We start from the raw sequence: 21316 nt of genomic DNA on the forward strand, positions 1-21316 counted from the left end.
GAGATAAGGAGACGAAGGACCCGATGTTTGACAGAACTCCCAGAACCGCGTCTGCGTCCTGCGACGGCTCACGTGCTCTGCATGACGATCCGGAAGAGTTTTCCTTCTCTTTGTCGACTATGTCGACTCTCTAGGAAAATTCCCCTCTCAATTTCTCACTGGGGCACAGCTGTTCTCGCGTTCTCTTCTGGATAAAAATTTCCTCTCATCTCCTCCAAAATAAAAGATTGAGAGAGAGAGTGCAAATCCCAGCCTCACCGGAATGTTGTTCCGGAATGTTGAATCCGGGGTTCGGTCGGCGTTGTGTTTACGGATGGACTTGGACTTGCTGCGGGCTCTTGGAATAAAGAGAGAGTGAGCGCGCGCGATTGAGTGTGGAAATTTGCCTCCTGGCGAACCAATTACCACCCACCCAGCCACCCCATCAGCTTTTGTTGGGTGTTATTGGAGTTCTGGAGGTTGGTGTTTTTTTTGCTGCTGCTGGTGATTTTGGGGGTGGTTGGGCCAGGAATCATTTGGACGAGTCTGTGGGTATTTTAAGGCTCTTTTGCGGGTGGGGGGATTTTTTTTTTGGAATGTATTGGAATTTGGAAATATGATGATTGAGATACATTCATTGCTTTATCATATTTTGGCATTGTGTAGTGTCATTTATTTGTTTTAATTTTTGTTCATAACCTTTTAATTTTTATCATCACATTCCTAATCTCTAAGGCAAATTAGCCTTTAATTCAGGCTTCAAAACATCCAACAAAAAATGTCATGCAACTTCCCTTGGTTAATTTCTCTAACAAAATTGTTTAAAACAAATCAAATTGATAGTGGAACTATCCCTCTTAATTCAAAAGTGTGTTCTTTTGGCTTTTTTTAATTTTCTTGTGATTACACCACCACTGTCAATTATGCTACTTTCAAGAATTGGCAAAATATCAATGAATTTATGAATATACTTTATTTCTAAACTCAAATACCAAAATTCAAAATTTGAAGAAAGATTAATTTATTTTAATTTTATTTTAAATGCCTAATTTTTTTTTAAATTGGCGTTGAATATTTATTTTGATTATTTTATTCTCGATTTTATTGGTAGGTTTTCAAACGAGCACTTACAATGAACTCAAATGGATGAGCGATGAACTCGAATGCATGTAAAATGACACAAACAGGAATCAGGGAGTAGGAAGTAGGACGCGAATGTCAAGAAAATGAAGGAATTCGATGATAAATTAATCCGAATTTTTCATTGATCGGGTGAACTATTTGGACTTAAGAATTCTTTTTTGCTTTTCTGATAAATTTGATCGCAACATTAATGATTTTGAAAATTATTTTTTTAACGAGATAAGAGATTTTTTTTTTAATTTTTTCATTTTGAATTTTTAAACTTATTAGATGCTTAAAAACTTGGTTAAAACCTTTGGAATTTATATCAACGTTGTTAACCGATCGGACCAAACTTAAAAAAAAATACCAGCCTAAGTTATTATTCAAGTTACTTATTAAAATGATTTTATTTAAATCTATTAGGTCAAAAGTGTGAATACTCTAAATCTATAACAAAATATTGCAATTTTTAGGATTTTTTTAAATTTTTATTGGATAAATTACAGTTTTGTTTACAGAGTAAAATACTAAAACTTACACGAAAAAGCGTATTTAAAAAAATAGTTATTCTCTAGGTTTTTTTTCGAAATTTATTGAGTTTTAGGAAACAAATTAAAAACGGAAAATCTGAAGGAATCATTTCCATGTACTGATTTTACTGAAAAGTCCCACCAAATCGATCAAAAAACCTCTTTCCAGATACATTTTTCAAATATTCGCTTGCCCATTTTGTATTCATGACCAGCCTACAAAATTGTAATGATGCAAAATGACTTCTTTTGACAATTTGAAGAATTTCTGATAATATCATAATTTCACTAAAATTTTCATAATTTGCAAAATGGGTATCAAATTTCTCAATTTTTTTTAGTGATTTTTACTTATCCAGAGTATCTAGTTTTAATTTTTTACAAAATAAAATATAAAAAACTCTGATTTGCATTATTTGGAATATATGAATAACAAAACAATTAAATTTTTTGTATCGATTTTCATTTAATCCTCTCAGGCCTCAATTAAAAATAAATTAGTAAATGAATGAAAAAATCTTCTTCTCTCCTTACAAAAATAATAAGTTGATTTTTAAAATTTTGAAATTGGAGTAAAACTAGAATTTAAGCGTATCGTTCATTTTTTGTTTTAAAAAAAATCAGCATTTTTTAAAAAGTACTCGAACATAATATTTTATTGAAAATTATGTTATTTTCAAAACAAAATGAGTACTTCACAGTGTGAACTTAAATGTAATGAAAATATTTACAAAATTCAGTTTACACGGCATTTTTATGATATTTCAGAATTTCTAATGTATGGTCATCAGGGGTGACATTGGGTCTGGGGGATGAGATTGGGTCATACAAAAATGCTGAAATTTGTATGACCCAATCTCACACCCAGACCCAATGTCACCCTTGATGATGGCAGTGAAAATATATTATAGATTATTAAAAAATATTGAATTTTGTGAAAATATGAAAAATATGAAAATTTGATTTACAAAATATCTGTACAAAATTTGCGGGTAACACCCATATAGCAAATTAGCTTTTTTTTAGGTTTTTGAAGAAATACGGGTTTTCGTGAAAATTTGAGTATTCTACAGAAAAAATGATTAATTGAAAATTTGTACAAAATTGTGTGTCGTTGAATACCCTTATCACGAAATGTGATAAAAAATAACCCTGCAAAGTTACAAAAACCCGAATTCTGTGTGCGCCATCAAATCAGAGGAATCATAAAAGTCTAATTGACTCCAAATTCCACACCCTCATCATTTCAGGCTACAAATCGAAATGAAAAAAGAGCAATTTTCCACGAAATCGGTATTTTTTTTTCTAAATTTTAATTTTTGTATTTTTTAATCCGTATGAAACTTTTTTGATGCCTTCGGTATGCCCAAAGAAGCCATTTTGCATCATTAGTTTGTCCATATAATTTTCCATACAAATTTGGCAGCTGTCCATACAAAAATGATGTATGAAAACTCAAAAATCTGTATCTTTTGAAGAAATTTTTCGATCGATTTAGTGTCTTGGGCAAAGTTGTAGGTATGGATAAGGACTACACTGAAAAAAATGATACATGATAAAAAAACATTTGGAGATTTTTAATTTAACTTTTTGTCACTTAAACTTGATTTTCGAAAAACACTATTTTTAATTTTTTTCATTTTTTGATATGTTTTAGGGGACATCAAAGGCCAACTTTTTTGAAATTTCCAGGTTGTGCAAAAAATCTTTGACCGAGTTATGATTTTTTTAATTAACACTGATTTAAAAAAAAAATGTAATGTTGGTCGCAAAAAAAAATCAACTTTATTTTTTGATGTAAAATTTAATTTACAATCAAAATGTACTTAGGTGAAATTTTGATAAAGTGCACCGTTTCAAAGTTATAGCTATTTTTAGGTAACTTTTTAGAAAATAGTCGCGGTTTTTTTTATTTTTTTTTTAAATTAGTGCACATGTTTGCTCTCTTTTGAAAAAAATATTTTTGAAAAACTGAGAAAATTCTCTATATTTTGCTTTTTTGAACTGTGTTGATAAGACCCTTAGTTGCTGAGATATTGCCATGCAAATATTTGAAAACAGGAAAATTGATGTTTTCTAAGTCTCACCTAAACAACTCACCATTTTCTAATGTCGATATCTCAGCAACTAATGGTCCGATTTACAATGTTAAAGCATGAAACATTCGTGAAATTTTCCGATCTTTTCGAAAACAATATTTTCAAAAAATTATAATCAATACTAACATTTCAAAAGGGCCACAAATTTTAAAAATAGTGCTTTTTTGCAAATCAAGTTTTTGTGACAAAAAGTTAAATTAAAAATCACCAAAAAAAATTTACCGTGTATCATTTTTTTCAGTGTAGTCCTTATCCATACCTACAACTTTGCCGAAGACACCAAATTGATCTGAAAATTCCTGCAAGAGATACAGATTTTTGAATTTTTATACATCATTTTTGTATGGACAGCTGCCAAATTTGTATGGAAAATGGACAAACTAATGATGCAGAATGGCTTCTTTGGGCATACCGAAGGCACCAAAAAAGTTTCAGTGGGATTAAAAAATACAAAAAAAAAAAAAAATCAAATGACCGAAATCTGAGAGAATTGCTCATACATCTTTTTTCGAACTGCCCAACCAACCAACCGCCCCCCGATATCGTGTCAGTTGGCGGAGAATTACCCACCTATATTTGCTGATTTGGTCAACGCATGGATAAAATATCTTGACACCTGATTTTTAAACTTTTTATCTTGAAATTGTTTTATCTCAGGCATATGCCATGATATAACAAATTTGGGCAGTTATGTTAATGCCCTCAGTTTTTCAATAAGATGCAACAATAGCTCAAACAATAAAATCAAAAGCAAAAAATCATAACAGCTGATTTAGATACTTCTGGCAACACTGTCCCGCGGTGGGTGGCAGCCCCAAACCTGAGAGAAAGAAACCTTCAAAACACGAGGTTGAGCACGTCTCTCAGCAAAGCCTTCCCCAGTGAGAGTCACTGAGAACGTCCAAAACTCCCTCAAATCAGAGCGAGAACCAGTTCCTCTCTCCACTCTTCGCAACTGCACCCGCCGAGTGAGACTGAGCATCATCCTCCCGGCAGGACGGTTCCAAAACAGAACCTCCGATGCACTGCCGGGGCTGCTGGCTGGTCGACTTGCCGGGGAAAATTCGCAAAAGCGACGAGGGTCGAAGGGGTCCCAGGCAAATTTGGCAAAATTTGCTCGGTCGCGGAATTCTGCTGGCCACGGCGGCAGCACAGCAGCAGCAGTTTAGTCGCAGATTCGGTTCCGTCTGGACACGTTTTCCTTTGGGGGAGATAGGATTCGGATTGTCGCGCGTTTGTCCGACGACGACTACTTTTGCGTGGGTTGGCGATTGGCGATGTTTTTTTTCGGGTTGTTTGAAGACTTGAAGAGGTTCAATGGATTGGAGATTGATGAAGATTAAGGTTGTTTTGGGGGATGTGGATTTGTTCTTCTGAGAAGTTCGTCCGGGGGTGCTTTTGAGCTTGAACAATAGATCTGGTTCGAGAGATTTGCTTGACTTTAGGACTTTTGGGTTTTTGGGGTTTACAACCCCAATATTGGGAAGTTTTCTTCCAAAGAAAAACATCTGAGGCATTGTATTAAATTACCCAGTAAACGTGATTAATTCTTGCGTGATAAAACTCGGTGCGGCACGTTCCGCGCCAAAGGTCAGGACAACTTGCAAAGCACTTCCCCTTCGGATTGTGTCAGAGTTGGTGGGGTGAAAAAGTGTGAACAACTCGGGGCAAAGGCCAATGAAAACAAACACAAAATGATATAAATAAATAAATAAGCAAATCGAGATAAGCGTGCAAGCGCTGTTCCGGCTGACTCGCTCGGGAAAACTGCGGAAAAGCGAGCAACCTCAAAGAAAGGCAAGAAAACAGAATCCTTACACACTTCAAGAAAAGCCGTGAAAATTAAATTATTCCCTTCACGCGCGCTCGCCCGCTGGTGTTGCGAATCCTTCCAAGGTAAACACAAGGCGGAAATTCTTCACCGGAAGTGCGCGTGCTTTAAAAGAACCTGAAAAGCAGCTGGAAATTAAAATTCATACGAAAAACACGCCGCCAGCCGCCAGTGGGGGGCACCAGAGTTCAAGTGAATAATTTTTCGCCGGTACTCGGGGGTGGTTCGGGGAAAATTACCCCGAAAAGAGTGTGTCACCAGGTCGTGCAGAAGGCGGTACAGAACGGGTCGTGTAGGCAGCGGTGTAACATTTCCGTTTTTTTTCGAGGGTGTCCTTTTTCTGCTGCTGCGAGGACGTCTACGACGGCGACGTGAAAAAATAGGTATAAAGTGAGTGGGGGCGCTTCTAGGAAAAGAGGAAAAACTCGACGACGGTGAAGTGAAGTTAGGGTGGTGTGTGGCATAGAAGGGAAAATTCCTTGCAAAACCTGCTGAAATTACGATTGGTACGTGCCAGCTGATTTCGCCGGAACGTGGCAGAAGAACATAGTTAAGAGTGCGATAGCAGCAGCAGCAGAAGCAGCAGCAGCAAAAGTCGAGGAACGTCGACGAACGACGCCGGCGGTTTTTTTGCAGGTTGGCAAGTATTTTTGTTATTTCTGTGTCATTTTGCTTCTATGCTTTTGGGTACGGGTTGTTCGAGTTCCAGTGATGGTGATGTACGGACATGACTTGGTTGGTACTGGGTTCTGGGAACCTGTTAGTGCATACATTTTTGAGCTCTGTGTGGCTTGGCACTCGAAGCTTTTAGGGAAGAAATGTTTATTTTTCATGGGATACTGTACTCGGTTTTAGATGCATGAAGCTGTAATCAAGCTTTAAAATTTCAAATAAAAATTTGTTGCATTTTAATTGAATGAACTTGTTTTAATTGATTGACATTTATACACGATACATCGAAACAGAATTGAATTCTTGAATTTATAACTATACTTGATAAAATCGTTTCCCTTAGTAATTTTTAAATATCTTTGTGTTATCAGAATTTATGCAATGTAAGTTTGAGCTAGTTTTCTTTTTTTAAAGTTAAAAATAATGTGAAAATTTTTGCTCTTTTTTATATAAATGAGTGTTTTAAACCCATTAAAAAAATTACTCTTGATACTAAAATTATTTATTATGGAAAAATATCTAGTACAGAGAAAGAAGAATCTAGCTGACACTAGAAAAATCTGGTATTCCCAGATTTATTTGGCAACCTACCAACCCTGATCATAACTCCGGTATCTGATTTTGCACCATCCTTCAATTTTCCTTAAACTCATACTCAAAATTCGTTATTTGAGAATTAAATTTTTAGTGATAAAAAATTACTTATACGAAAAACGATTTTTCCCAATTCCTTATTTTTCAGCAAAGTCCCAATTATAACCTGAAACTTTGACCAATACAACAAATCGATCATAAAGTCCAGTCTAAAGATACAGATTTTCAAATACAATACATACAAAATTGCCTTGTTTGGAAATTATACAAAATGGCTTATTTTGACATGGAAAATGCGTGGACAAAATTTCACGCATTTAAAAAATAAAAAAATAAAAAAGTAAAAAAGTAAATAATTAACTCGAAAAAAAAAAATTTAAAAATATAAGATTGAAAATCTTGATAAAATTTGAGCAGTTCTACAAAATTACTTTGATATAAATTCGGTGGCTGTCTATACGAAAGTTCTGTGAAAACTATAAAAAATCCGTATCGTAAGGTTTTCTATTCGATTTGGTGTCTTTAGCAAAGTTGTATGTTATGACTATGACTTTTTATAAAAAGTGGGTGCATGCATTTAAAATTGTCATATCTTTTTATATGATTTTGAATGCTAATGCACGATTTAAAAAACCCGAGGCCATTTTTTTTTAAATTGGGATTTTTTAGCTATAGTATATTAACGACGTTTGTTTGGATCCAGTTATGAATAAAAATAAGAAGATTTTTGAAAGTTTTCAATAAAATAATCAATTTTTTCAACAAAAAAAAAATTAAGATGTAAATTTGAATGCACTTTTGTAAAACTTTGATGAATTCCTTCTTTTTGGAGTTTGGTTTTACTATTTAACTTAAATTTTTCCTATATTAATTACGGTACCAATCGACGTTTATCTCTAAAAAAGTTTTAACTGAAGTTGTGATATCAAGCCTTATTTCCAAAACTTCCAAAAAGGATTACCAAAAGCTTTATACATTGTTCCGGTTATGTAACTTATTAACAAAAAATGCTAGTTATCAAAAAATGTTTTAATTGAATAATAGTAGTTTATGCAACAAGTTGCAAAAAGAGGATTTTTTCAGCACGAGTCGTACATTTATCCAACGAGGTTCACCGAGTTGGATAAATACGAAGAGTGCTGAAAAAAAACAAGTTTTGCAACGAGTTCCATACAACATTTTTTGCAATTCCGAAAAACACCCATTGAGTGGAATTTTAAGTTAAATTTTCATGTATTTTGTCAATAAATCGCTTTAATCAAAAAAATGTTGAAAAGTGTTACTTTTCGAAACAAGTGCTGAAAGTTCAACTTTTCAGCACCCATTTCAGTGCTGAAAAGTAGAACTTTTCAGCATTTATTTTGAAAAGTGTTGCTATTCGATTCTGTTATTTTTGGTACAGAAAAGTAGGCTATTTCGTCGTTCAAGAATGACAGGAAAAGTAAGTAGTTTCACGACGGAATTGCAAAAATATACTTTTTACAATGTTTTTAAAATTGTTTACAATAGATTGGAATTTGTTTTGAAATTGTCTTTGATTTTATTTATTTTTGGGGAGAAGTAAATTTTGAATTATACATTACTTGCCCAAGTAACATTTTTTCCAGGAGTTCTACAAAAGCTCTTCAAGATAGCTACAGCATAGCAGTTTGGACCGTGGTAGGATAAAACTCTCTTCAATTATTCTTCCAAACTCCTGAAGAAGTTTTGAAGCGAATTTTATCCTACCGCGGTCCAAACTGCTATGCTGTAGCTATCTTGAAGAGCTCTTGTAGAACTCTTGGAAAAAATGTTACTTGGGTGGACATTGTTGATATGAAACAATAGAAAGAAATTAAATTTAAAAAAATATGCAAAAAAAAACAAACTAATCTATATATAAAAAATTTCGACGGTTTTGTTCGAACGCGAATCAGTTCAATATGGAGCGTCGGATCGAGGTGCTTTTTGTTGCGTTGGGTTCGTATAAGCCCAAGGATGGTTCTTATGCTAACTAATTGACACTTTGGCCACTTTGGAATCTATTCCGGAGCATCGGCAAATTGTATGGGAAAAGTTACGTAAAATCAAAATTTTAATCACAGGAGGCTGAATAAGCAAAAAAGTTAAAAACGTTAACAAACGAAAAAAAGGCAGAACGAAGTTTGTCGGGTAAGGCTTGTTATTCATACATCTTTACAGTACCATCAACTGGGGTGAATCGGGACACATGGGGCGAATTGGGACAGCATTTCGAAAAATGTTAGAGCATAATATTTTGATTTTTCTGGGAGGTTTCGTATAGAACAGACTCAGACCAACAAAATGTTTGCATCCATTTTCAAATTTAAATTTTTTATGTGCTCTAAACACTGCTGTCCCTATTCAGACTGTAGTCCAGATTCGCCCCAGATGACGGTAATGCTGCCATCGAAAATATGCAAATTATCAATTAAATTATGCAAATTATAATAAATTAAAAACATGTTCCTAAACTTTTGCGTTTTGTACCGATATGTGGTTCCATAAATCAAAATTTGCAAAAATGAATAAAAAGACTTAATTTGATTCAAAATGCATACATAAGCGTTATAAAATGTAATCTGAATTGTTTAAAATCGATTTCACAATAAAAACAAATTTTTTGTTCATTATTTTTTATTGCTTGGGAAAATTTTGAAGGTGGGAGTGTTTTCGGTGCAAAAACATGCAAAAATGGATGTAATTATTGATTATCATCTTATTTCCCAACTCGAGGAAAAAGGTTTAATTTCCCGACAAGTTCCTCATTTTTCCCTGCTTGCGTAGTTTAGGTGTTAACGGTTGTCGAGGGGTCAACAATATATAGATTACATTATTTTTTTTATTTATGAGGAATTTTTGCTTAGGAACAGAATCAAGCTTGTTCGTTTTGGTGCTGGGATTCGTCAAAATGAAGTGAATGCAGATAATTAGTCTCAAGGTAACGTGGCATATCTTTGAAAAAACAAAATAAATAAAAAATAATAAAATTAAAAACAGGCCTGATTTTGTTGTTGAACGTGTAAAAATGACTTAGGGTAGGGTAGTCATCAATGAGATACGGGGAACAATGATAAAATGGCTCTCACAAGTCGTAGTTTCAACCAATCAGGCTCATATTTTGGGGAAAGGTGTGTCTACTGGATACATGTCTACCAATATAGTGGCTTTGGTTATGGACGCTCCCTTGCGAAGTTATTCATAAATGTTTGATTTTGGGATGTAAAAGTAAATTATGCCTGAAAATTACATTTTTGCTCAGAGGCTGCCATTAACACAAAAACTAATATTTCTCAAAATTTCTTTCGTCATTTCAAAGGGCATAAGTTGGGCTGCAATTGCTTTCATTAGATTTGACCAAAATTAAGAATATACCCAGAATCCAGGGCTGTCTCATTGTTCCCCACTCTTTTCAGCCCATGGGTAACAATGAGACACTTTGATTTTTCTTCATGAAACTTTTCAAAATCTATGGAAATCCTTCAAAACATGAATTTGAAGTGATTTTTTGCATATTCATTGAGTTTTAACTTCATTTTACCAAAAATATAAAGTTATTTGGTATAAATAAATCGTTTTTACTAAATTTAAATGCTTTTTAGTATAACTTTTGTTAATTAAAGTTTCAAGTTGGCAAAATTGCTTTAAAATTTTCAAGGCAAGTCACCTGTAATGGAACAATACAAGATATGACGTTTTACTAGAAAAGTCTTGATTTTCGTAGAGTGTCTCATTGTTCCCCACCTGTCTCATTGTTCCTGCCAAATGCGTCTACAATGAGACAGTTGAATAGCTCTGGCTGTAGATGTCGGATCGATCTCATATTTTGGTCAATGTTAGAATACATTAAATGAAAGAAAATGCAACAAAAAGCTCATTAAAACATGCTGATGAAAAAAATACAAAAAACGTTGAAAGTTAAAAACGAAAAGTGTCTCATTGATGACTACCCTACCCTACCTCTGTTTTTTTTTTTAATAAACGTGAAACTGATTTTTAATCTTTTGAGCTAATTTAAACAGATTAATTAGTTTGCATGTCTGACTTTTCACTGAATAAAACCAGATAATTTTTGAATTTGGAAAGATCTGAAATAAACTATTTTAATTCTGCTTTATATACTCAACTTAAGGATGGCAAAACATTCGTATTATATATTTGTTATCAAACCTCGTCCTGTTGCAAAATTGCCAGAAGGCACTTTACAAAATTATCTTTCAATTGCTGCCAAAAATCAATAGTCCACAACCTGCCAAGTTCGTGCCCTCCAAATTATCCTCCCCGGAGAAAAGCCGAAGCCACACTCCGTGTTGGCAGCAATTTGGATCAATCTTCCAGGTTCTCGACTATCTTCTCCAACATCCATAACATAACCCCGCCACCATCGGCCACCGCAGAATTTGGTTGATACGGTGGTGGATACACTTCTTCCGAACCGACCTGCCACTACGTCGGATGAGTTGGGTTTAGGACATTCCGGATAGCGATAAAAATAGCGTGCTTCCAAATGCCAGTCACGAGCCTCCCGGGCAGCAACTATAACTCCATCCCCTTATGACTTTTGTGTGTCCTCTCTTCCTTGGGTTTTGGTTTTGCGCGTCTCGTGAATATTTTGTAACTTTTGCCCAGACAAACTCACACAGCACACCACAGAACTGCTTCAAGAGATAGCTCTCCGTGGACGGGTTCGGGGGGAAGCTCCGAATTCATGTGTCAGGCCACACGCCACCACCATACTGAGATGTCGTTTTGTGGTGAAGTTTTGACAGTTTGCTTGCCTACCCCGCCGCAATTCCTCCCCATTTTGGGAGCATTTCTTTCACTTTCCACTTCCAGTTCCAGTGTGGTGTCACAGCTATTTTCCTCCTCATTTTTGGTTCCGCCAAGGGCCATGAATATCGCACAAGATATTCGGTCGCTGAAGTGGCGCGAAGTGTCGGCTGTGGAATATCATATCAGTTTGAAGCCGTGGACAGTGGTTTTGCATTTAGAAATTTCATATTTATTTTGATATCAGTTAGTTTAGTAAAAAATATTTTTTTTAAGTTTTGGCCCTTTGAATCTAAACGAAAAATAGAGTGATAACGATTTTACCTAATAACTTTGCTAATAATTTTGCTGATTGTACAATTTGGATTTTTTTTCAAATGGAAATTGCATACAGTTTTGAATTTGAATATTGTTGACATCCTTGTGTTTCCTTTCAAAGATCCACTGTGCACCCGGCAGTGGTTTAACTGTGACGACGGGGCTGTTTTTCCTCAAAACCAAGTTTGAATGGCAAATTCTGAGGGCACACAAAAAACCAACATTTCTCCTTCTTCCTGGGAGACCCAAGAAGCAAAGGCTCCATGGTAATGGTATTAACCAGGTCACATTGAAAGTTTGCTGATTTCATGAAGTTTTTTTTCTGCGGCATTTTTCGACAGTCACTGAATCTCTTTGGTCGCAATGTGACACACACACAATTGGAGAGGGGGGAAAGGAAATCCCACATGGAAAAACTCGCCGAAAATCTTGTTTTATTGTGTCGACCACAGTGACGACCTTGTTTCGAGTGAACAAGGGGCGTTCTTTTTTTTGCTGATGTTGTGGCGATTGCGACGATGGTCCTTCTGCCAATAAATCTCCTGTTATTCAACCCAACCAGGGCGTAACGCATATTCCATTAGTAGTTGACGTCCTCGTCGAACATTCCAAGAACAGAAATTGGAGGCCAAGCAAAAAAAAAAGTCGGCAAAGGGAGTCATGGCACAGTGACACAATCCGGTCAGCAGTGTGGTCACTCGAGAGGCCACAACACCACATGAGCAGACAAATTTTGGCTTTTTGGTCCACTAAGAGCTGGGTTTAGGAGCAGCAGCAGCAGCAGCAAAAAAGGAAAACAAACAGAGCGAATAGTGCGTGTGAGAAGGTCGGAGCCTTCCACAAAGGCCGGCACAGGCCTATTCATGGGCATTGCTTTCCGGTTCGTTGTTGGCCGGGATTTGCGCTTGAATGGGATGGACTAGAGAGCTTCGACGTGTCATGATGCGCACTGGTGAAAGTGAAATCTCTTTTTTTGTGGGTAAGTTCATTTTGTTTCCATATTCTTTTGTTCAAATTGAGGTTTTGACTGTAAAATTTATTCTTTGAACAGACTATTTCTTAAATACATTTTATAGCGTTTTTTTTATTTATTTTAATCATATAGGACTCTTCTGGACATTTGGCAGATTTTGAATTCTCGGACAACAGATTGGAAAAAGACATAATATTTTTGGATATGAAATACTTTTATAAATTCAGGCCGTTGCAAATATTTTTTGAAGTTACCAAAAAATCTAAGTATTGACGAAAATTTTATTTTTGCGCGAAAAATAAAATTTTTGCTGTGCTATACATTGGAATTTCATAAAAATTCAAAACATTTTTAAACAAGCCCAAACATGCTAAACATGATTATCAATATCAACGCAGAAAAATGCATTTTAGATTGATTTCAGTTGATTAGACTTCTATTTTCATGGAAATTTTGAAGTTTTTTGGAAAAAAAATTTGCCCCCTGACCAATTTTTAAGGGAGGGGGGGGGGGGGGGGCGACATAAAATTTGAAAAATATTTGCAACGGCCTCATCGATATTTAACAAATTTTTGGAAGTGGAATGACTGCAATAATAAATACTTCTTGCTTACAAATTTTGAAACATTGGCTCTTTTCTTATCTTTTTTCAATTGATTGCAAATTTCCTGCAAAATAAGCTTTGATTGTCTCACAAACCATGGGTAATCCAGGGCTGCGGAGTCGGGTCATATTTCAAGCGACTCCGACTCCGACTCCGACTCCGGCTTTCTGAGATAAGACGACTCCAACTCCGACTCCGGCTCCGGCTTTCAGTCCCAATCGACTCCGACTCCGACTCCAACTCCGGCCTACCAACTCTAGCCGACTCCGACTCCAGCTTTTTGCAAATTGTTGGCTCCGACTCCGACTCTGACTCCACATATTTTGAAATGTTTCAAAAGTTTGTTAACTATTATTATGAAAACATTGATAAATAGGATTATTTAAATACTCTCTAAGTGCTATGTTTTTCTCAAGGAAGAATCAACGGAAAAAAAGTTTCTAGGTTACAAGTTTTATACGTTGTTGAAACAGAATTCAAAAACTATCTCCAGTTTAGAAGGCATTTTCAGAAGAACAGTTTTGTAATTAAATTGGGTTTTATTTACTTAACCTCAAATTAGCTTGTTTGTTTTATTTACATTTAAATTATAAAAAGCTAATTATCGCGGGCGTCAATAATTAGAGTTCACGCGCGGTGATACGACCGCAAGATAATGATCGCATGACAACCGCAGAACCGTAATCTGGGGTGAATCGGGACTACAGTGTGAATAGGGACAGCAGTTTTTAGAGCGCTTAAAGCTTTTAAATCTGGAAATGGATGTACACATTTTGTTGGCCTGAGTCTGTTCTAACCGAAACCAACCAGAAAAATCAAAATATTGTGCTCCAACATGGTTAAAACTGCTGTCCCAATTCGCCCCATGTGTCCCGATTGACCCCAGTTTACGGAACAAATTTTTGGCTGTTGTCAAAGGTTGCCTTGAGTTTTCAGCTGACTTTTTGGAAAATATTCAAAACAAATCAAGTTGACAGCCAAATCAACGTAGAATTTCAGTTCAATTTGCTGATTTTTACACTGCGGAAGTAAGGCGGCTATAATCTCCAATCAGTCACAGCGAAGGAGAAACGTGATTTTATCTCGCAATAAGCAATATAAATTTTAATATTAAACTGCATTTTTTTTCAATGAATCATTCAAAGAAACCTGGCCTTAATGATCGATTTAACATATAAATTCAATTTGCACACTTTTAAGCTGACATTTATAAGAAGCACATTGACTATCAAAGTCACCTTGTTTTTTAAATAACAATTTTAAACGAAACTGTTTTTTTGCAATTCCGCTGAGAAACTGTCAACTTTTCTTGTCCTTCTGGAGAAACGAAACGGCCTACTTTTTCCTACCAGCGCTGAAAAGTTCCACTTTAAATGGGTGCTGAAAAGTTGAACTTTTCAGCACTAGTATCGAAAAGCAACTTTTATCAATATTTTTTTGTTTTGAACGGTGAGTTTACTTAACACATGAATAATGACATAAAATTCCAAAACGTTGCAAAACTTGTTTTTTTGCAGCACTCTTCGTATTTGTCCAACTCGGTAAACCTCGTTGGATAAATGTACGACTCGTGCTTAAAACAACTTCTTTTTGCAACTTGTTGCATAAAATACTATTTAAAGATTACGATCGCAAATCAAGGTATCTAAAAAATATCTTCGTGGAAAAGATAATTAAGGGGTCCTTTTCAAATATCCGTGACCTAGAAAATATTTTACCTGGGAATTATTGATTAATTTTAATTTTAAAATTTTCAATATACATAGAAGGAGGCGCGCAATACTTCTTGAATCTTCACCTAAAACGAAGCTTTATGAATGATCGGGCGCCTCCTTCAAAATATAAGAAATATAAAAATATTGAATAAAAACCAAAATCCACAGGTAAAATATTTTCCAGGTCATTTTAAAAGGACCTTTAAGCAATCTTACCAAAAAACACTTTTTTAGGTAACGTCATGATTCGAAATCCGGACACTTAGTAGCATATCATTTTTATTATAGCTGGCAAAAAATCATGTAATAAGTTGGAAATGTAGAAACATCATCAGGATGTAGTATAAACAGTCAGTTTCAAGAAAATGCTTGTAAAATATGTCTTTTCTAACCATTTTTCATCAGAATTTTAAAATTAAAATGACTTGTTGTGCTTCGAATCCCGGACACGGATAAAAGCTGATTCGAAATCCGGACACTTTTGCTTCGAATTCCGGACACTCGATTTTACTTATGAATCGCACAAATTTGGACTAAAATGTTAGTTATTCTTTAGGTCTCAAATAAGCTGTTAACATCAAAACAATCGATAGTTTATATAAAAATTTGCTAGAATTTAAGGAAATCGAAACCATAAATTTCTGCTTTGCCTTCCCGGTGATTCGAACGCCTATGAAATATTTCACGTGAAATGTTTCGCATTTTTGGTAAACTTATAATTTTATTGTATTTAATTGTTTTGGCATTAACTACAGCATTCAAACAAACTTTAAATGAAAGTTGATGTTGGAATTCATCAAATAACACAGTTTTGACATTCATAATGCGAACTTATATCCAAATAATTGATAAAACAAGATGAAGTGTCCGGGTTTCGAAGCGTCCGGGAATTCGAATCATGAAGTTACATTGATTTGCAATGATAATCACCTTCCGAAATATTGGCGTGGAACATACAATATGAGAAAATTATTACCGGTTGAATAATATTTTAATTTTGTGTACTTTTTGGTACTGAAATCTTGAGATTTGTTCAACGATTTTTTGCAACGATATCAAAATAGTTTGTCAAGGATCAACATTCTCAGATTTTAGTAGAGAAATAGTAAACATTAAGTTAATCGATATATTTGACATATTCAATGATTATTTAAAAATAAATTGCAACTGTATTGATAATTTTTGTCAGTTTCAATTATTTTAAATGCAACACTTTGATTTTTTTGTACTTAACAAAATGCATATGTTGATTTCTTAGAAATAGATTGTTATAACGATTGAATATTTGTTGGAAGAGTTATACTGCCAGTGACTTTTTCCGATTTCCAAAAACAGCAATTATTATTTTAAATCTTTTTTGTACCTCGTATTTTTTCCCTGAAAAATGATTTACTTAAAACCTCCAAGACATTCGCTATCAGGGTAAAAGATGACTGTGTGTGTACTTTTTCCAGAGAGAACTAGATTAAATTTGGTCAAATTTGAATTGAAAGGGATGCAGTCAAGAATCAATTAAATATTTATGACTGCAAAAAGTTATAATACTAAATACTTGGGTAAGAGGGAAAAAACAGGTTATCATTTAGTAAAATAACACAATAAGAGTTTTCCAATCACAATAAAAAGCTTCAAAAACATAATGGCATCTGATAAATCTTTTTTTTTAAAAAGGCAATTCAGTGCATACGACTTAAAAAGACAGTTAAAAATATAAGAAGTTTTGTAATTAAGCTGTTTTATAGCAAATACTGAACAACAAGATTTTTTTTTTGCATTTAAGATGACTCCGACTCCGACTCCGACTCCGGGTTATCAGAAATTTTCGGCTCCGACTCCGACTCCGACTCCAGCTCATAAAATTTAGCCGACTCCGGCTCCGACTCCGACTCCAGCTGTTCGAGCTTTGACGACTCCGACTCCGACTCCGACTCCAGGTCCGCAAAAAGACCCGACTCCACCGACTCCGGCTCCGACTCCAACTCCGACTCCACAGCCCTGGGTAATACAATGTGATGTTTAAAGCATGTTATAATAGAAACTTTTTCTTCTTTTTAGAACAATAAATAACCGAAAAAAATACAGAACGTTTTTCAAAACTTTAATGAAAAAAATTGCAAAGCAGACTCTGTTAAATTTACAAACAAATGAACAAATTGAAAATAAAAAAGTTTGGCTGTAAAGAATTTTTTAAGTTCAATTTGGTTAAAAATACAATACATGTTCAAAGAAAATATTTAAACCATTTTGCCATGTTTTAAATTTTTGGAATTTTTTAATAACAAAAAAACTGCAAAAAATTTAAATGTAACTTAAATTTTTTGTAACATTACAAAGTCTCTTAAGTTTTGTTTTTTCTTGTGAATATGTCGTTTAGATATGCTTCTTATTTGCGATTTTTTAGCACGTTAAATTTCGTAAATCTCAGTACAATTTGGATTGATGAATCGTAAATTCTGCAAAATACAAAATGAGTTCAAATATTTTTTATTTCTGTTTTCAATTAATATTTTATGTCCTTGGGTTACATTTTGTATCTTGAACTAATGCTAACCTCTGTAAACTTTTTCGGTAACTTTTCTGTCAGAGTTGTTCTTTGACAACACATTTTTGCGTTAATTTTAAACAGATTTTTGAATACCGTGAATTGAATTGCCGTGAAATTCCAGTATTTTAAAACACTGGCATGCCGTGATTTTTTTCCGTGAGAAATAACTAGCCCTGGTTGTAACCATTTATAGAATTTTTTTTTTATTTTTAAATTAGTTGCCATACTCATTAATTGCTGCATTCAATAATTGAAAATTAGAAAAATGCATATTTCTAAGTGCTATTCAATAACCCTTAATTTTCAATCGACGATATCTTGAAATTTATGAATTCGATTTTTAATTTATATACACGAAGCCTTTGTGAAATTCTCCTGTTCTTTTGAAAAAGTATCAGAATTTGGAAATCATCACTATCTTTTGAAAAGTGATTTATTATATGTTTTTACCCTCTTGAAATATCAAAATATATTTTCAAGGGATGATCAAAACCAGACTCTTTTTAAATTTGAAAAAAAAACACACACACACACTTTTTTAATCCATTCTTTAGATAAGAGTTTTTCATCGATTTCTTTGCAATTTTGCATGGACAGCTCTCAAGTTTGTAAGAAGATAAAATCTAATGAAAATAATTATGCAAATGGCTTTATCAGATATTCGAAATCTATGGACAATGCACAGTGGTCCAGATCGCAAAATTAAGCGGAAAATGTATTTTCCGAAAAATGGTGAAGTTTTGAAGCTTTGGTGTCTTAAGAAGAGTTGTTTTAAATGAAAAGGGGCAACTTTTGGATTGGTTGAAAATAACGATTATGGTGATGTTGAAAACCTAACTTTTCAGGAATATTTTTGGGATTTGTTTTGTCTTCTAGAAAGTTGTTGGACTAGCTAATCCAAGCAACTTTGTCCAAGACACCCAAATTTTATCTCGTAATCTACGCCTTCTACGACCAAATTTATAGAAAGCATCTGAGCAAACCTTCAAAAATCAGTTTTTTGAACGTGGCAATTCAGGATTAAGTTTTAGAGATTAAAAATCTAAAGGAAATCAACGCGACGATTTTTTTTATTTTATATTTCTGGTTTGAAAAATCAAAATCTTATTTTATTTGTCTAAATTCTTAAGTCAATGGGACATAAACATTGAAAAAATATTTGCAATGTTCTATGAAAAGATATGTGATATTGACAAACTAGGATCGCTGTCACGGCAAACTTGTTATATTTCGGTGCATTATTTTTGCTTAAAAAATATCCTCAACCATACCCCCTTACATCATTGATATTATTAATGATCGATTCTTACACGAGCCAAGCAAATGATCGAATCTGTCCAGCGGGAAAGAAAATCCTTACTCATGCCAGTCACGCTCTATTTGACCTTCAGCCGGCTTTCCCACCGTCTTCGTCGTCGTCGACGTACCAAATCCGAGCAAATAACTATTACGGTGCGACTTGAGCAAAAAGCTTTGCGTTGTGTGTCCTCGCCAAAGTCTGACTTCGTCGAAGTCTGCTTGGGACAACCACCGACCAAGAAGTCTGATTTTGCTTTATTGTTTAAGTTTTTCCGCAGCTTGTTGAGGCGGAGATTTTTCCCGGAAGGAGAGGGAAAGTGAGCTTTCAGGAAATGATTCGATTCACGGCTTGGTGGCGGTTTGGGACCAGCAAAAAGTTGACCGAAAATGCCATTTCCAGTAAATGATAATGATTTCGACGGAAAGTGGTTTGTTTCTCTCTGTGCGCAGAATGTTTCCTCCAGAAAGTTGTGAGCTCGAGGAAAAAATAGACTCACGACAATTTTGCCTACAGAAAAAGCTTTCTCTATAGACAACTTCATACCAGAAAAAAAGCAAAAAAAAAAAAATAGTGCCATAAAGCACTTTCCATGATTTATAGTCGAGTTAAAATAGCTCGATTATGTCCGGGCACGCGAAATCACGAGGATCTCACGAGGAGCGAGTGAAAAAGCTGAAAAGTGAGATTCGCGCTCGCGATTCCGGGCCGGAAGCAGACATTTATTTTGCGCGTGCAGGAAACATTTGCTCGCAAAATTAAATACCATCCATTATCGGTGATTGCGAGGAAAGCGCTCGTGTTCGATTGGAAAATGGGACAAGGAGAAAGGAAGGTTCGAGGAGCGGAACGTGGGAAGTGTTTGATGATTTATGGGTGATCGATTTTGAAATGAAACTAAAAAATTGAGATTGATTATTGTACTTGAAAAGATACCAAGAAATATTTGAAATGATAGAAGATTTCAAAGCCTTTCCAAGAAAAATCTGATGCATTGTACTGGTTTAATTTTTTCAATCAAACGATTATTGTGTTTGTCATTCAGTTGTTTTGCTATCATTAATTTAAAAAAATATCGAAGTATTGACAAAAACAATAAAAAAAGCGAAAAAAAAACTTTTTGCGTTACTGTACATTTGAGTTTTATCAAATTCTAAATATTTATCAACGTAGAAAAATACATTTTAGGTTGTTTTCAGTTGATTAGACTTTTTTCCATTGAATTTTGAAAGCTAAGCAAAAATCTTTTGCCCCCTGGTTAACGAGCACATTTTCAAGGGGGGCGACATAAACTTTTGATTTGAAACAAATGTGAGCTTTTGAAACAAAACAAGAGATTTGTTTGTTTGTTACAAGACTGACTCACGGTATGGAGGAAGCAAAATATTATAAATCGAGAACACCCATGGGAGATTAATACGTAGAATGTTGTGTTTTACCTTCCTGATTAAGAATATGTTCGACTAAAAATATTCTATCGGTGAAAATTGGGTTTTTCAGAAAAAAAATGTTTTCTCATTTTAAAAACCGTGGAAGGAGGCGCATGGCTCAAGTAAATTTTAATAATTTGTTAATAAGCCTTATTACATGTCGTGTTTCAAAATGTTTTACATTTCTTTTACCTTTGATAAGCAAAACTTTAAAAAAAGTATGTTTTAATCAAATTTTTCAATCTTTCTATCAAAATTATTCAATCCTACAATAGACTCAGACAGAAAAAAATCAAAATTATTCACAAAATACCGTACTTTTCGAAAGTACTCAAATTTTAATAATTTGCAACATGGGAATCAAACGGAGTGAAATTTTGTATGCTAAATACTAAATTTTTCACAAAATACCGTATTTTATTAAAATACTCAAATTTTCATAATTTGCAATATGGGTAACAAACGAAGCAAACTTTGGTATGATTTTTCACTTCATTAGAGTTTTTTTTTAAAATACTATAATTTTCACAAAATACCGTATTGTTTCGAAAGTACTCAAATTTTCTAAAATAAAGCAGTTCTCTACGAAATCGGTCTATTTTTAAGAATTTTAATTTTTGTATTTTTTAATCCGACTGAAACTTTTTTGGTGCCTTCGGTATGCCCAAAGAAGCCATTTTGCATCATTAGTTTGTCCATATAATTTTCCATACAAATTTGGCAGCTGTCCATACAAAAATGATGTATGAAAATTCAAAAATCTGTATCTTTTGAAGGATTTTTTTTTAATGATTTGGTGTCTTCGGCAAAGTTGTAGGTATGGATACGGACTAC

General features: G+C 34.3%; 1 protein-coding gene across 1 annotated transcript in view; it reads left to right on the plus strand.

Moving 5' to 3' along the window:
* The first annotated feature begins 4752 nt into the window (after nt 1–4752).
* LOC120432544 (uncharacterized) overlaps nt 4753–21316 on the plus strand; it is a 658780-nt gene continuing 642216 nt past the window's right edge. Inside the window, exon 1 of the mRNA XM_052708498.1 lies at nt 4753–6200. The gene's annotated coding sequence lies outside the window, so the exon portion shown is untranslated. The remainder of the gene's footprint in view (nt 6201–21316) is intronic.

Source organism: Culex pipiens, chromosome 2, assembly GCF_016801865.2.
Source record: "Culex pipiens pallens isolate TS chromosome 2, TS_CPP_V2, whole genome shotgun sequence".
Classification (NCBI taxonomy): Eukaryota; Metazoa; Arthropoda; class Insecta; order Diptera; family Culicidae; genus Culex; species Culex pipiens.